The sequence below is a fragment of the Sceloporus undulatus genome, chromosome 2 (genome assembly GCF_019175285.1).
Source record: "Sceloporus undulatus isolate JIND9_A2432 ecotype Alabama chromosome 2, SceUnd_v1.1, whole genome shotgun sequence".
In the NCBI taxonomy this organism is placed as follows: Eukaryota; Metazoa; Chordata; class Lepidosauria; order Squamata; family Phrynosomatidae; genus Sceloporus; species Sceloporus undulatus.
Window position 1 is genome coordinate 215330228 of NC_056523.1, and position 18080 is coordinate 215348307.

Below are 18080 nucleotides of genomic sequence, written 5' to 3' on the forward strand. Positions count from 1 at the left end.
TAGCATCCCAGCAGCTCCAGTTTTCAATATTTTGCAAATGGATCCCTCAAAAGGTGGTTTAGTTTCAGAAAGGGTCCTAAATACAAAAAGGGCCTTGTGCTTTCTAGTTAATTTTGAGAACATTTTCACTTTACTGAAAAGTGTCATGGCATTGTTGGGATACTTCCATCAGCAGGAGAAGCCATTTTCTTGAGACTTGTATTCTTCTAATAGCAGCAATGGCTGTCTTGCCAGAGGAATGTTGAATCTGCTGTGGGATATGGTCAAAAATTTAGCTCCCTTGTTCAAACAGCTTCATTGGCTGCCGGTCTGTTTCAGGGCACAATTCAAAATGCAGGTTCTGACCTATGAAGTCGTATACCTTAGGTCCAAAGCTTTTATTTCCATATGAGAGCCTTCCTGAATCTTAAGATCCTTGGAGGAGAGCTTTCTCTCAGCCTCACCATCTTCTTCTTAGTGGTTGCTCCCACATTGTGGAGTTCCCTCCCATGGGAAACTAGGCTGGTCCCTTCACCATTTTTTTTTTTTTTTTTGCGAATAGGTGAAGACAACCTTTTTATTTAAGGAAGTATTTGATGAGTAAGAGTTGTGCAGAAGGATTTTTAATGGGGGACATGTGCTGCATTTTTATCTTCATTGCTGTGCCTTTTAAACATTTCCCCAAATAAATCTAAGGTACTGAGCCTATTTTAGGGATATGATTCAGAACTTTGGATAGCTCCTTTAAAGTTCAGATTAAAATCGAGAGCTAGTTCAACACGCACTAACGTATAAGCCAGCAGTTGCCACTGCTTAATGGTTAGTCTCTATGGCCTGTTACAGATTGCCAAAATAAAGCTGCTTCGGGACTCTTTGGAGGTATGCTGTTTAAATGATGCATGCATCCTAAGAATCCAGAAGCTGCACCAAAGCTGCACTCCAGTGCTTAGGAATGGAGTGTGGCTTTGGCGCGACCTCTGGACTCTTAGGACTCATGCATAATTTAAACAGCACACCTCCAAAGAGACCCGAAGCAGCTTTATTTTGGCAGTCTGTAACAGGCCTAAGTCATTTTTAGGTCCAGCTAAGGAAGAATAAGCTGTTTTGTTTGCAAGTATGTGCAGAGTTCTCTAATGATGTGGCTGCCCAGCTTGTTGTTTTCTTTTTACTGTTTTCCCTCCAAATAGTTTATTGATTTTCCTTTTTGTCTGGTGCTTGACCATTCTATATAACTGTTTTGATTATAGGAGCAATGGCCAATTTCCCCCCCCCCCCAAAACCACAGCCACTGTCTCAGAAAACTGTTGCTGTTGCTTATCCACCATGACAAATAAGCAGTTTTCAGTCGTGAAGCCTGGTTGAAAGAAAATGTACAGATGGTATAGTCCTTCCCATGAATGTTGTTGGTTGTTAACTGCCCTCGGGTCGGCACTAACTCATGGTGTCTCTATGTATGATATATCTTCAAGACCTCCTGTCCTGCAGTGCTCTGCTTAAGTCTTGTAGATTCGTGTTTGTGACCTCTCTAATTGAGTCTATTCATCTGGTGTGTGGTCTTCCTCTCTTTTCACCACCTTCAACCTTTCCTAGCAGCATTGTCTTTTCTAATGAGTCATGCCTTCTAATTATGTGGCCCAAGTATGACAGCCTCAATTTAGTCATCTTGGCTTCCAGGAAGAGTTCTGGCTTGATCTGTTCTAGGACCCATTTGTTTGCCTTTTTGACTGTCCACAATATCCTCACCACTCTTCTCCAGCATCACATCTTGAATATATTGATTTTTTCTTATCTATTTTTTTTTAACTGTCCAGCTCTCACATCCGTACCAGGGAATACTATGGCTTGGACAATTCTGACTTTGGTGCTCAGTTGTATAACTTTGCTCTTTATGATCTTTTCCAGTTCTTTCATCATTGCCCATGAATATACCATCAATGAATGCACATGGAACGCAGACAGGCTTGTTTGAAATCACACCATCATCAAAATTTCCTGGGCTGTGAAAAGCCAACACATCAGGCACATGCCTCTGTCTTGATAGATTAACATTCCACCTTTCCCCCCAACTAGAGATTACTTCCCAAATACATTCTTAGGTGACATAGGCTTGTGGAGGGCTGTACCACATCTGAGGCTGAACATTTATCTTCCACAAAATGATAGGCACATATCCTACTTCAAGGGAGGACAAGTAAGGACAAAAGGCATGGTAGTTGTGGCTCATGTGATATTCTTTTAATTTCCCCTTGTCATTGATTCTTAGGTTGCCACACTTCATGTGGGTAATAGATGCTTGTCCCAGAGCTAAAAACATATGCAGACTGTGTCCTGCTTCAGGGGCATTTGCAGGTCAATTGGCCTGCCAAACTAATTTGCATCTGTGGTTCTACTTTCATGGCCCAATGACAGAATACTGGCTAGCTAGAGGACAGTGATGTAATGTAAAGATGGTTTGGTCCCAGTTATATACAGAATCCTCTTGGTATCTTATTCCCATGTGGAAGCAGTTGGACATCTGTTTCCTAAGGGGAAATCTTCATATCTGTTCAAGGCTATAGAATCTGAGACAGGTGAGTGTGAGTATTTTCCCATGTCATTGTGGCCAGTAAAGCAAACCAAACAAATAAACAAAGGAAGCAAGAACAGGGGAGCACCCAACAAAATGTGGGGAAGAAACCAGAGGGACATATCAAGGCTTTCAATGGATGGATGTTTTATTGGTTTAAAAAAGTGCAATGCATTTCATCCTGTATTGCTCTGAAGTCAATGGGAAAGCTATTTGCAATGCAACTTCAGAAATTTCTGGAGCTGAAACGCTCACTATTTACTGGACCAGAGTGGATAAAAGGTGTATCAGCTAAGCACCCTGAGATATATCTCTAGTTGCTTCTGTGCATAGCCAAATGGTAGCTGTGAATCAATTCAAGTATGATTGGTGTCACTTTTTACCTTAAATTAGCACTTGCCAACTGATGACCGTTTTTAATCCATCACCTAGATGAAAGGTGATTAAATTTCCAAGCAATACAGCACAGAGAGGAAGAGGTCACAACTTAGAACAGAGGAATGAGATTCAAACAGAATCTTGATGGAATGGAAAACTGGGCCAAAACAAACACCAGGGCAAAACAGAAAGAAGCAAACAATATGCTCTGTGTGGATCTGCTTTTGGAAAAATTCAGAGACTTCACTTGGTTCAAATTGCAGCAGCCAGGCTCTTGACTGAAGCTAGTTCCATGTAGCAGACAACTTGTACATTGTGACCACTTCCTTGCAATCAGTCTATTGCTAGGCAAAATAAATTGCTGTTTCTGACCTATACCATCTAACATGGTATGGACCCAGCCTACCTTAAGAACCAGCTCCCATCCCCTGAGCCTCACTGAGTTTTAAGTGCTTCAGGGGAGGTCCTTCTTTATATCCCAGTAGATCTTTTCAGCAGGTCTAATGGAGACAGGAGAAAGGGCTTTCTCAAAGATCACTTCCAGGCTTTGGAAATCCTTGCTAGAGGCTAGGTTGACTGCTGCCTTCTTGTCTCCCTGCTGGGAGGCAAAGCATTTAAAAAGAAATCAAGAAGGCCTTTGAATCTGGCCTGAGACAATTAGCAACTGCCACACTGCAGAAATAAAGCAGTTTGACACCCCTCTAACTGCCATGGCTCAATGCTATGGAATCTTGGGATTTGTAGTTGATGGGGCACCAGAGTTCTCTGACAGGGAAGACTAAACATCTCACAAAGCTACAAATCCCAGAATTCCAAAGCACTGAGTCATGGCAGTTAATATGATGTCAAACTGCTTTATTTCTGTAGTGTGGCTATACCTGTCATCAGGGGGTATGTATGAAGCAGAACTCTGTTTCCTGAAGAGCGTTGTTGGAGATGAACTACTTCCCTATATTAAAGTAAATGGTCTTGCCATCCTCTTGAATAAATACATATACAGAGCTTCAGGAAAGATGGATGCCTCTTTGCCATTGCTTTTTATTCTGAACATCACACTCCACCTTGATTGTGTCATATAGAGGATAGTGTAACAGCTGGCTATATGATTAGATAGTTTAAACTGACATACAGCATCTGCCATATGGCTGCATCTCTGTGATATATCCTCCTATTTATTGTTCCTGTTTTAAAAAGGGACTGTCCTGTCTGCTTATTAAATTTTCCTCTGTCCTGCTAGACCAATAATAATATAGCCCATCTTTATTTCGGGATGGGAGTGAGTGTGGGTAAACACTTTCATCTCTGAATTGTTGGAGAAATTATGGCACCTTTTCCATAAATAGCAAAGCATTCATGGTCTTTGACAAAATCTTTTCAAATAACAATACCTTTTAACTTGGTCTTCTAAATGCACCAACAACACTGCATAGATGAAATTTTATTACATGCAGGTTCTAAATATGATTTAGAAAGAAAAGAGCACCTATTAAAGTAGTGTTTGGAGCACTGCTTTTCTATTGTCTATATGGGTGTGTGTGAGTGAGAGGGAACGCGTCTGTGCGTGTAAGAAAGGGGTGGGATGGTTTGCTGAAGTTTTATTGCCTAAAAATAAGGCAGTTGCTGAACTGAACACTCAGTCCTTCCAACACTTGAATTTTGCCAGCACATCAGAATTATTATTTTGTAACATTTCTTCTCATATTTCGTCCATTAGAAATAATAGTACAGGAATTCAGTGTCACTAAACATAGGCAAGCCTTCTGCCAACTAGGGATTGCTGAAACTGTCAAGTCTGTTTTTGCTCAGGGTCTCATTATTTTTCCCAGCACTTATTTCATTCTGTCCTATTACCATGGGGGTAATATAATGTATTTCTGGTGCATTTATTCAAATATATCATTTTCATGCAAACCTCCCATACATGCGATTTTGTACACATTTTTTAAATGAGGGAACTACAGAATGTTTGGATATGTGTGAATATTGCTGGGAGCACCAATTTGGTAAGTTTTCATTCAGGTGTGAGCTAAAGGAAGTTACATAAACTTATCTCTCTTGCATCCAACAACAACAACAAGAACAACAACACCAAGCCAATATGGGGAAAATGTGTTGTATATATTTGTATATTTACTTGAATATATTCATTTTTGTTGTTGTTGTGTGTCTTCAAGTAATTTCTGGCTTATGGTGACCTAAGGCAAAACTATCATGGGGTTTTCTAGGGGCTCAGACTCATTAAAGGGTACCCAGTGGGTTTTTATGGCGCAGCGGAGAATCAACCCCTGATCTGCAGAGTCATCATTCAATGCTTGAACCACACATTTATGATGCGGTGGTATTTAGAGTTTCTGTTCTCAGGGAGCTTTCTTCCCATTGACTTTTCTGCTGTGAAGGCTTAATCCAATGTTCCCAGAGGGGTGGCGTTTGCCATGGGCAAGCTCTTGGGCCAGAGCCAGGGTGTTCTAGATTTTAGGTGGCTGCTTGGAGTCTTTAATTATCAAAACCTCATGTTGATGAAGTCATCTCGAGATTTCAGGTGGGATCTGGCCAAATCTCTTTTTTTGAAAATGCCCAGAGAAGGGGATCTACCACCTCTCTAGGCAAGTGGTTCAATTACTGAACCACTCTTACTGTTAAGATGTTCCTTCTAATGTTCAACTGAAATTTACACTCATGTACGTTCAGACCATTAGGCCTGGTCCTACCCTTTGGGACATCCAAGAACAAGCCTGCTTCCTCCTCTTTCTGACAGCTTTTGAGGTTTTTAAAAGTACAGTCATGTCACCCCTCAATCTTCTCTTCATAAAGCTAAACATGCCCAGCTCTTTCAATCTTTCCTCATATGTTTTGTTCACCATGCCTCTTATCATCCCCATTGCCCTTCTCTGAACCTGCTCCAATGTGTCTATTCCTTCTTAAAATGAGGCACTCAGAACTGATTGCAGTATTATAGAGGAGGCCTGACCGCCAGAATATAATAAGACTATTGTTTCCCTCAGCTTGGAAACTATGCTGCTATTAATGTAGGCTAATATAGCATTTGTTTTTTTTTTTTTTTTTTTTGCTTTATCTTCACACTCCTGGCTCATGTTCAGTTTAAGATCAACAACAATCTCAAGGTCCTTTTTGCATGTAGTGCTTCTGAACTGTGCATCCCTCATCAAGTTTTTGTGGCCTAATAGTAGAGTTTAGCATTTGCTTCTATTGAATTTTATTTTATTAATTTCTGCCCAATTTTCCAGCTTATCTAGGTCCTTTTCTATTCTGTTCCTCTCTTGCAATGTGTTAGCCAACCACCTCCTAGTTTTGTGTTGTCTGCCAAATCTGATAAGGATTCCCTCCACCCCTTTATCTAAGTCACTGATTCCCAAACTCTGGTCTTCCAGTGTGGCAAGTGCGCTAGGATTCTGGGAACTGAAGTCCAAAATACCTGGAAGACGAGAGTTTGGGAATCATTCATAGAATCATAGAGTTGGAAGAGACCGCAAGGGCCATCCAATCCAACTCCCTGCCATGCAAGAAATCCAAATCAAAGCATCCCCAACAGATGGCCATCCAGCCTCTGTTTAAAGACCTCCAAGGAAGGAGACTCCACTACACTCCGAGGGAGTGTGTTCCACTGTCGAACAGCCCTTACTGTCAGGAGGTTCTTCCTAATGTTGAGGTGGAATCTCTTTTCCTTCAGCTTGCATCCATTGTTCCGGGTCCTGTTCTCTGGAGCAGCAGAAAACAAGCTTGCTCCCTCCTCAATATGACTTCCTTTCAAATATTTAAACAGGGCTATCATATCACCTCTTAACCTTCTCTTCTCCAGGCTAAACATCCCCAGCTCCCTGAGTCTTTCCTCATAGGGCATAGTTTCCAGACCTTTCACCATTTTCGTCGCCCTCCTTTGGACATGCTCCAGTTTCTCAATGTCCTTTTTAAATTGTGGTGCCCAGAACTGGACACAATATTCCAGGTGGGGCCTGACCAGAGCAGAATACAGTGGCACTATTACTTCTCTTGATCTAGACACTATACTTTTATTGATGCAGCCTAAAATTGCATTGGCCTTTTTAGCTGCCGCATTGCACTGTTCACTCATGTTCAACTTGTGGTCCACTTGGAATCCCAGATCCCTTTCACATGTAGTTTCATTCAGCCAGGTGTCCCCCATCCTATATCTGTGCATTTTATTTTTCTGCCCATTGGTCTAAGCCATTGATAAAAATATTGACGAGCATTTGCTCTAGGACAGAACCCCAAAGCATTCCACTTGAGACCTCCTTCCAATCTAAAGGGCAGCCACTGATGACAAAACGTTGAACATAATTGGCTTTCCAACCAATTATGGATCCATCTGATAGTGTTTCCATTTATTCTACATTTAATCAGTTTGCTAACCAAAACATTACGGGAGACCTTATCAAATATTTTGCTGAAATCCAGATAAATGACATCAGCAGAATTCCCACCATCTGACTGAAGAAAAAAGATTAGTTTGGCAGGATTTGTTCTTGACAAACCCATTCTGGCTCCTCCTGATTGTCAGCAAAATAATTGAAGATAGACTCCTGTATACTCCGTTCTAATAGTTTTCCTGGTATTGAGGTTAGGCTGAGTGGTCTGTACTTCCCTGGATCTTATTTTTTGCCTTTCTTGAAGAGAGAGACAATGTTTGCCCTTCTCCACAACTTTGGCATCACACCTGTTCTCCAAAGTTTCTCAGAAATGATGGCATGGGGTTCAGAGAGTACATCAGCAAGTTTCTTCAGTACTCTGGGCTGTAGTTCATTTGGCCCTGTACATTTGAACTCAGCTAGGTGATTCCTGACTCACTCTCTATCAATCTTGATTTGCAATCCAAACCCCTCGCCAAGGCCTGTGCTGCTGCATGGAAGTACATAGTTCTCTTTCGGGGGGGGGGGGGGGGGGAATGAAGCAAAATAGGTATTGAGTAGTTATATCTGTTCATTGTGATCTGTTAGCAATTTGTCCATCCTTATTGAACAGTGTCCCCACTTCTCCTTGGTTATTTTCTTGTGTGCTCCAGATCCACGGATTCAACCGACCATAGATGGTCACACCCCATATTATTAAGTGGCATCAGCATGAACATGTACACATTAAAGCATTCACATTCCTGTCACTGTGGTTTAATAATATGGACTGTGACCAGCCACTTTTTCCCCATATCTGCATGGGGTCCAGTCCCTCACAGATCCAAAGAGACAACAATATCTGGAAAAAAACAAATCCCTTTTTGATGCTCTTTGCTTGCCTAGCCAGTCCCAGATCATTTTGAGTGTTAGCTTTCCTTACACTATTCCTGCAAGCTTGGGCTACACGTCTATATATTTCCTTGATGATTTGTTTTTCTTTCCTTTCTATAAACATACTCCTTTTTCTTTTCACTTTCTCCTTGGTTTGCTGTGCAGCCACTTTGGCTTTTTCAGATGTTTCCAATTTTTCTGCTTCCAAGGGATAGTTTGTGATTGAACTTTTCGTTGTTTATGATTGTGGTTTTTGCAACTCCTGTTTCAAGAAGTGCTGGATGTCTTTTTCCGTTAGTATGTCTAAACAAAGGATTCTACCCAGTAATTCCTTGAACTTGTTAAAATCAGATTTCCTGAAATCCAAGATCCATGTTTGGCTATATTCTTTGTGCCGTGTCCCACAACTATCTGGCAAGGTACAGCCCCTTAGTCTCCCAGCAGATATCAGGATAACTGAAGTACCCATAACTACTGATTCTTACATCTTTGAGATTTCTCAGATTTGTTTTTGAAAAGCATCATCCACCACCTCTTCTTGGTTTGGTGGTCTGTAGTAAACTCCCACCACAGAGCAGCATTTACTTAATTCTCTATTCATTTTTGTTCAAACGTTCTCAGCTGATCCACTCTAATCACTCTCATTAATTTCCATACAACTGAATTTGTCCTTGACATATAATGTCTCTTGTCCTAGAGGCACATCATATTCCTTCATCTTTCCTCCTACCTTCTCTAATTCTTTATTCTTTGCTCCTCCTTAAAAAAACCCTGAAATGTGTGATTGGGATATATTATATTCTCAAATATTATTTTTAAATGCCTCATTAAACTCAGTGAGATTTGCTTTTGAATGGATTTCCCTAGACAGAATTGCCCTGTTGCTCTCTGTTGCCGTTTTGGTTTGTTACTGTTGTTTATTTTCATTAGCCACTTAATTCAAGTAGTTGATGATTATTAATAGCATTATTATAATTATGATTTATGGGTTAAGGGAAGGTTCCACAATCTGTTAATATAAAAGAAAAGAAAGAAGAAAGTAGGGAAAAAATTGGTTACTGAGGTTACTCATTAAAAGGAGAACCTTGAAAATGCAATTTTTGCTCGAAAAACATTTTTTGGGGATGGGCTACAATTTCTGTCTGGTTAAAAAGCAGTTCTTGCAAAGGTGTTAAAAACAAAGGTGGAAAGGTTATACTCTGTTAAATGCAGGACTGGAATAACATAATTTCCAGCCAGAGACATAGTTTTTCAATAGTTAAATGCTGTGTTTTGTATCTGAATGAAAAATAAAATGCTCTGTCCAAGTGTGTTTGATGCTTGAATGATCTCACCAAGGGCCATTCCTAGCCCTGAAATCTCAGACTATTGACACTCCTGACCAAGGCTATGGTGACAGTGTGGAGTTAATGCAGTTTGACTCTGCTTTAATTGTCATGGCTCCATCTTATGGACTCCTGGGCTTTGTAGTTTGCTGTGGCACCAGAGCTCTCTGACTGAGAAAGCTAAATATCTCCCCAAACTACAAAGTATAGATGCAGCCCTAGTGACCCTAGGCATATCACACCTTGCATCTACACATTTCCTATTTTCAGCATCTTGGAAACATTTTGTTTAGTTCCCATGTGCATGTATGTTCCTTTGTGTCTGCATGGAAAGCCTAAGGAAGCTGAATTCACCCAATATGTAGAAGGCAGAAATAAAATGTCATTGGCTTTTAGCAGCAGAGAAAATACAAAGCTTTCAAGAGATAAAGACTTTGAATCAACATTTCAACCATTACTTTAGCATTTGTATAAAGGGCAGATTTGCATTTGTTCAACATACAATTAACAAATGCTGCAGGAGGGAATGATGTGTTCTAAGTCACTCTGAACCTGTCCACCAATTATTACACTGGGGACTGGTAATACTATAGGGGCAGCAGAGAGCCCTGCCCTTTGCTCTTATAGATGACCAACCTCTAGTTAAGTCCCTATCAGAACCATGGGTTGCTTCAAAATATATCTCTAAAGAGGGAATACCCCAACCACCTCCTTCTTGATGACCATAAATTAGTGCATTTGTAAATCTAGGTTTTTTATTGCCCGAAATCCATCTTTTAATTGTTCTGTCCCATCCCCTTATTATTTTTGTGGGAATCCTTATTGGAATTGTTTGAAATAAATATAGAAATTTGGGTAATATCATCATTTTAAACATCCTAACTTTTGTAAGCATATTCCATTTTTTACTTGGCAATTTATTCATTTTTTTATTTATATTTTTCCTTAACTGACTATAGTTGCCTTGTACTATGTTGTTCAAATTTTTGGTTAAAGTTACTCCCAAATACCTCATCTTCTTTATCCCTAACTTTAAACCAGTAATAATTTTCATTTTTCTCTGTTCTTCCCATTTGGTATTTAGGAACAATATTTCTGATTTTTGCATATTTATTATACTTTGCTAACACTTCTGAATGGATCTTGAGTAGTTATCAATGCGTCATCTGCGAACAAATTTAATTTCAATTCCTCTTTACCAACACAGTATCCTTTAATTTCTTTTTCATCCTTGATCTCATTTGCCAAAAGTACTATTGCTAATAGAAACAATAAAGGGGAAAGATGGCATCCTTGTTTCATCCCACTCTTAATTTTAATATTCCTATATTAACTATAACTTGGACCTCATTGTCTGTATATATTTCTTTTATTACCTCACTAAATTGACTCCCTAGCCCAAATTTTGTACAAATTTTATACAAATAGTTATGATTCACTGAATCAAAGGCTTTATATACGTCCAATTTAATTAATGCCACTTTGTTCTTATGTTGTTTTGCGTAATATATAACATTGAAAACATTTCTAATTGTATCCTCAATAACCCAAATGAAGAGAATCCTAGAATTTGAATATGAAAAGGAGAAGAAATGGGTATGGCTAGAAAGGTCAATAAATAAAATGGAATTAGATTGAGTGGACAGAAGCAAAAAGGTAGTCTGATTGGCCCCTTGAATGTAACTAAACAAATCTAGGAAAAATGGCAAAACATAATGGTAAATGGAAACTTTAAATGGTTTCCTAGAGAAAGTTTGAATGCAAGCAATAATGATGACTTAGGGAGAACACTAAAGAAAATAAATAACAAAGGTATTAGAGTTATTATAGGTGACCTGCTTAAGGAAGAGGGCAACCCATGTGAGATGGAGACACTCACCAATTTAATTGGAAAGAAGTATTGGGTCCATGCAGCTGGAATTAATAAACCGTTAAAGGATATAGTTAAAAATACGAAAGAAAATAACGTTAACACCATTGGAGAGGATCATCAAAAAGATGCTAAATTAAGGCAAAGGTATTATTGGATTTATATATAGCGTAATATTAGAGCATCAGTTTAAAATTGTAGATATTTTGAAAAGAGTTTGGGAACGAGATCTAAATTTAACAAGTGAAGATATACAATTGTGGATACAAGAGGTTATGAGAAACAAGCACACTAGAATAAAAGAGCAACAGATGAAATTAATAGGGCAATGGTACAGGACCCCTTCTCAATTAACACTTTTCAATAAAAAATCTATCAGCTAAATGTTGGCACTGTGGTGGGTCCAAGGGTTTTTACATGCATATGTGGTGGGATTGTCCATGTGTTCAGAAGTTTTGGGGTGAAGTGATAAGAGTGATTAATAAAATTATAGGCAAGGATGTTCATTTGAGCAAAGAGAATTGTATATTTGAAGAATAAGAGACTGAAGAATAATGAAGAGAAAGCTCAGCCCCCTTGTCTTCCTCATGCTCATCCTGGCTGGGCATGACACTCCTGGCTTCTCATTGAACTTCCTATGACCCTTGTGGCCCAGCTTTGGCATTGTGTGCCACCCTGTTTCTTTGTGTATCCCTGAGATACTCCAGTTAGATTGTCCTCCTGCCTATAATTGTGTGTTTATGCGCCTCCTTACCAAAGGAAACAACATAAACAGCCATAGAAAGGAAAGGTAGGGATTTTTCAGGAAGCACTGCTGGGAGAAAAGTACCTATAATTATTAGCTGTACCACTTAAGATACTCCCAGGATTTGTTGGACATATTGTAGAATATAGTAATAAGATTCCACAATGCAATGGTGGTTTCAAAGTGTAACCACATGCCTGCATGCTCAGTTTTTGTGTTGAGAAATAATTGTGGCAGAGGGACTAAGAAATTTAAGATCAAATAACTCTCTCTCTTTCTCATACACACACACAGACCCTTTCTGCATTAGTGGCATTGTTACCAGGACTGAAATTTCCACATTGATAAGACTATAACGTTTTTTTCCCCACCAGGCTTTCCCCCATGTCCCTTGATACTATGTGGCTTCCCCCTATATGTACTGGCATCATGGATTAACAATTCAGCTGGCTTTGATTTGTGGTAACTGGTTTTATTTGTTTAATGTAATGTTTTAATATAGTGTTATTGCTATGTTTTTATTGAAATTTTTATTCTGTATTGTTGTTTTTATTGCATTTTCTGTACACCGCTTTGATCATTGCGGAAAAGCGGTATAAAATATATTATTATTATTATTATTATTATTATTATTATTATTATTATTATTATTTGTTAAGTCCCCCTCCCCATTTTTCTCTGGAGATGCTTATTTTGCTTTGCTTATTAAAATGAAAACCTTTATTGACCCTTGAATAAAACAAGACTTTCTCTTCCTCCCTCTCCTCCCTTCATTCCTCCTTTTCCTCCCTTTCTTCTCTCTGTGAAACAAACTCCCATTCATATCAGCCCTTTGCTCATTATAGTTTCCATCAACAAATTCCATATAAATAATGGAGCCAACTGAGGATTAAATGCAGCCAGAACTCTGATGAATGGTAATGAGTGTTGCTGACTATGGTAGAGAAGAGCTAGCATCACACTGCCATGGGTTTAGCAAATGTTTTCTGGTTTTGTGCATCACTGCTTTTCAAATATATTGAATGTATCACTTCAGAGGCAGTGTGTGGATCTTGCAGCGTATAGTGAATACTGTTCTTGTTAAAAGGCATGTTTGAATAGGTATGGGAGAGCATTTCATTGGCCTCACATTTTGAGGAAAACTCATTTAATTCACGTGAATTGGAACACAGCTGTTTTTCTAAATCCACACTTCCAGAATACTGTGTTCCAGTTTGTCGATTTCAAAATGTACATAAAAAGGGTGATTATTAAAGAGAAATGCCTACAAAAATGTAGGCTGAGATCCTGGATTGAGAGATACATTGTAAAGTTCCACACAGGGAGAATTGCAACATCTCTCCCACACACATCTCAACCCACCACCATTTTAAGCTGCTGCAGCATTCTCAATACCACCATTTACTGGCTAGTGGAGGGCCAAGGGTGAATGAAGTAGCATTAAGCTATGTTTCTATGCCTGAACAAACAGCAACAAGCATCCCCCGGGGCTTCCATAGGGTCCTCTAGGGCTCCCAGAGAATGATGTCATTGCTGCACAGCTAGCTATAGGAAGACAGATGGGTGCTGCTCCACTATTCCCTCACTATCCAGTGGCTAGTAAGGAGCTATGCAGACAGCTCCAGCCTGATCAGGGCCGTGGCAATCCCATGCTGTAGCCCTGATCTGGCCTTTTTACATCCTACAAAGGGCGTGATAGTCATCGTACTGTGGCTTTACAGTACTCTTTCAGTGCTGCATTATGTGGACGCTACTCTACGCCCCGACTCCGCCCCGAAGCCAGATCTTTAGGCAGATCTGCACAGGGCCTAAATGGCCATCTTGCAGAGGGGATGCAGAAACTTAAAAGGTGACTGTTGAGATGGGGAGTGTTTGGTTATTGCATAGATGATAAAGAATTTTAATTTCTGCAGTGACCAAAAAAGTAAGTAATACAGATATAAGTTAGACTATCAAAACTGGTACCTCCCAAAGTTCAGAAATCTATCCTTTCTCCATGCAAACCTACCAAACATCAGAGTGTGCCCCTTTAGCAATTCATTTGCCAGGGGAAGATGGCAAGGGGGCCCTGAGTAAAGAAAATAACAGAAGATGTCCTTCTGAATTTCTTGTAAATAATAATAATAATAATAATAATAATAATAATAAATATTTATTTGTATCCCGCTTCTCCCTTTTTGAGGATCGAGACAGATAACAGCGAGAGTTCATATGTTATCTGAAAATACATATGTTAATACCACCAACAATGCAGGTCACCATCCACATTCCTACCCAAATTACTTTATCTTAAGGGGACAAAACGCATACATGAAAAAAACTGAATGCAAAAGTCTCATAATATTTTCATGTGAATTAACTCCTTCCAGCTGTTTACAAATTGATATGGAATGGGATGGAATGCATTTAAATACCCAATTCAGCCAAACTGCCTGGAAATGAACTTGTCAGATTCACCCATCTCTGTGTTTGAATCCTACCTGGCTATTATTATGTTATGATAAAGCCAATATTAGAATAAACCCAGTGGGCCTTTTAACATTTACTCATCAGTTTCAGTTGCATGACACTTTGAGCTAGGGGTCCATGGGAACTTTGGCTTATTGATTGTGAGCAGTATTCTTTGTTCCATGGTTAGTTTTTCATGTCTGCATATGGTTACAGTGAGTGCTCTGGTTTGTTTCTCTCCCCACAAACTAGAGAAATGGAACTTAAAGAAACCCTTGAGCTCCTTCTCAGCTTTGACATAAGATGGGGAGCCAACTGCAAGAGTTCAGGGGGAACAATTAGGCGTAACACACCAGCCAGCTCTCTATAAGCAGTGGACCTCAAGTCAGTGGGTGGAAAATCTGTTCTGGGTTTTAGTCTAAGTTTGAAATCACTACCCAAGGCGCTGCCTGCTAACTAATCTCAAAATAGAGCCAGCTCTTTGGAGATCCGCTTTAAACTTCAAAGCTCTTTGGATAGCTCCTTTAAAGCTAAAACATGGAATGGATTCCCTATGCAACTAACACGGGAGCACACAGCTGCCATTTCTGGTAAGTCAGCTTTCCCCCAGATCTCTGGTTTATTGTGTTTTCAAGTGATTGTGGCCAATTAATCAGTTCGATTAATCAATTGGAAATCTCCATCAATTATTTAGAATGCAGATTGCAAGATGTTGCATAACACTATAAAACATTAGTATGCCAAGAGACTTTTGTAGCATCTTTGAGATAGACTGTGCAAAGGAATTTCACATCAAATCTGGCCTGAAGCAAACGGCCCAAAAAGGTGAGGCTGCTTCAGGGGCATGGTGTGCAGATGTTGCGTGTCCCTAGATAGGCTGGAAGCCACTCTGAGGCCGCCTACGGTGGCCTGAAGCTGCCAACAAAAGTAGTGGTAAAAACCGCTCCTACTGACTGCTCATTTGGGACCAACACCACAGTTCTTGGCTAATTGGGGCCGGAGGCCACTCCAAGCCACTAGTCTGCTTCACCCTTCTGACTTATGGCAATGTAACCTTTCTTGAAATGCTTTATCCAGAGGTGGCTTGCTGTTCCTTTCCTCTAAGCCCAAGAGAGTATAACTTGCTGAAGTGGGTTTCCATGGCTCACCAGGTATTCAAACCCTGATCCTTCCAAGTCCAAGCCCAACACTTAGACTAATACACCACTCTGGTTCTCTTTCTATGTTGTTGACATACAAAGTCCTAAATACCTCAGGACCAGAAAACTAGCACATTGCCCTCCCTTATATGTGCCAGAGCATCCATCAAATCTTCAACTGAGGCCTTTGCAAAAAATGCAATGCTATCTTGTAACATCCTGAAAGTGGGAATGCTTTGTGGTTACACTCTCCCCATAGCAAAAAAGATGGGGACTTGTATTTCATTTCAGATGCCAACAGAAAATAGACCTGTTGAAGTAGACCTTCACCACTTAGAGGAATAGAGTTTTTCTGTGTTATTTATGGAATGTATGTATTGAAAGTGTATTGTATTTATATTATATTGGAAGTATCTTTTTAATGGAAAACATGTAAAGGTATATTAGATCAAGCATTATATTGATACTATCTATCAGAGATTTATAAGCCCTCTGGCTATTGTTGGACTGCAAATCCTAACAGCCCTAGGCGTTATCTTCCAACCATCCTGATTTGGTGGGGGCTGTTGTTGTTGTGTGCCTTCAAGTTGTTTCTGATTTATGGCAACCCTAAGGTGAACCTATAATGGGGTTTTCTTGGCCAGTTTTGGTCAGAGGAGATTTGCCATTGCCATCCTCTGAAACTTGACTAAAATTTCTAGACTTATACATGAGTATATACAGAATCAGTCTGTCTACATCTATTGGTCTATCTGTACACACACACTACCACTATGAGGATAGGCAAAGAATATATAATTTTAATTGAAAGCCTGGAAGCCTACATTACACACTAGTCATTTTCTCCCAAAGAAAGGTGGTCCTAAACAAGTGAGGCACAGAGACTTGCCAGTTCTTCTGGTCTTCTCAGCCCCATCTTCCCATAATTTGTTTCAAATTGGGAGGAGATGGGAAGAATACAAATTCCATATCCCTTTTCCTGTTGTTGGTGCTATTGGGACTTGGTAACTGCAGTGCTCCTTTGCGGTTCTAATTTGAAAGGATGCAATCGGGAAAGCAGTCAGAGAAATAACATAACATTTTTTTCCCTCTTGGGTCAGAATATATACAGCTTGAGCTCATCCAACATAAGATCCCATTCTATGTTTTATAGGACTGTGCCTAGATCATCTCTTAGCTGCTAGCAAAGTAAATGCTAGCTGGTAAGAACAAACTCTTCTGAAAAACCAATAATGTCTCAGGAAAATCCCTCAGGCATCCACTCACATTAAAAAGGCTTACTTTTTTGCCCCTTTTCTTTTTCTTGACTCATGTCTTGTCTTGTTGTATCTGTTTCTATCGTTCTTTTTCCATCCTCCTCACCTTGAAATGTTTGCACAGATATGACTGTGAAAGAATATATCTCATGGGAATAATGCCAGTGAAGAGAGATCAAGGAACAAGGACCAGCTCACCTTCCACCAAGACAGCTTTAATGTCTTTGGGAATTCACAACCTGCAAGAGTAAGTGCCACTGGGTAAGAGCCTAGCTATATGTTCAAAAATGGCATGTGGTACCAGTTGTCCTTTAAGCCGGGCTGTGCCATTTCAGAAGGCAGATGGAAGACCACATGTTTAAATGCCCCTGTAGCTAAAACAGTTGCTTTGTTCATCAAAAGAAGTGGGGCTGGCTTACTATTTTCTCAAGATAGTTTTTGACAAGGGAAAATGAGTAAGTCTGATCCTATACATGGAACAGTCCTAGGAGGGCTACATGATGTATCTTTTCTACATCGTAAAAGACCTTAAAATTAAGATGTACACTTTTGCTGCATCCCACAAGAAAATTCATCATTGAAAAAGAGGAGAAGATGATATAATTTGGTTATTTAAAATGCTCATGCATATGTATTCATGCATAATTAGAAATGGTGGCGCAGTGGTTAAATGCCTGTACTGCAGCCATTCACTCAAAACCACAAGGTTGCGAGTTCAAGACCAGCAAAAGGGCCCAAGCTCGACTCAGGCTTGCATCCTTCCGAGGAGGGAGCTAAAATGAGTACCCAGACTGTTGGGGGCAAATTAGCTTACTTGCGAATTAAGCTTACTTGCTGTTCACCGCTATGATCTTTGGAATAGTGGTATATAAATAAAACAAATTAAATTATTAATTATATTTGCTTCCCTTAGAATAGAAATAAAGTATATCCTAACATAGTGGGAAAGTTTATGAACACTGGCTGACCTGTGTGCCTGGTCACTTTGCTGTTCCAGTGATAACTTCAGCTCCAAGTCCCTGGCTTCATCCCATGCAGACACTGAACCTAAAACACCAATCAATAAAATATAAAATTCTGAATAATTTCTTAAAACTATAGAGGAACTGGATGAAG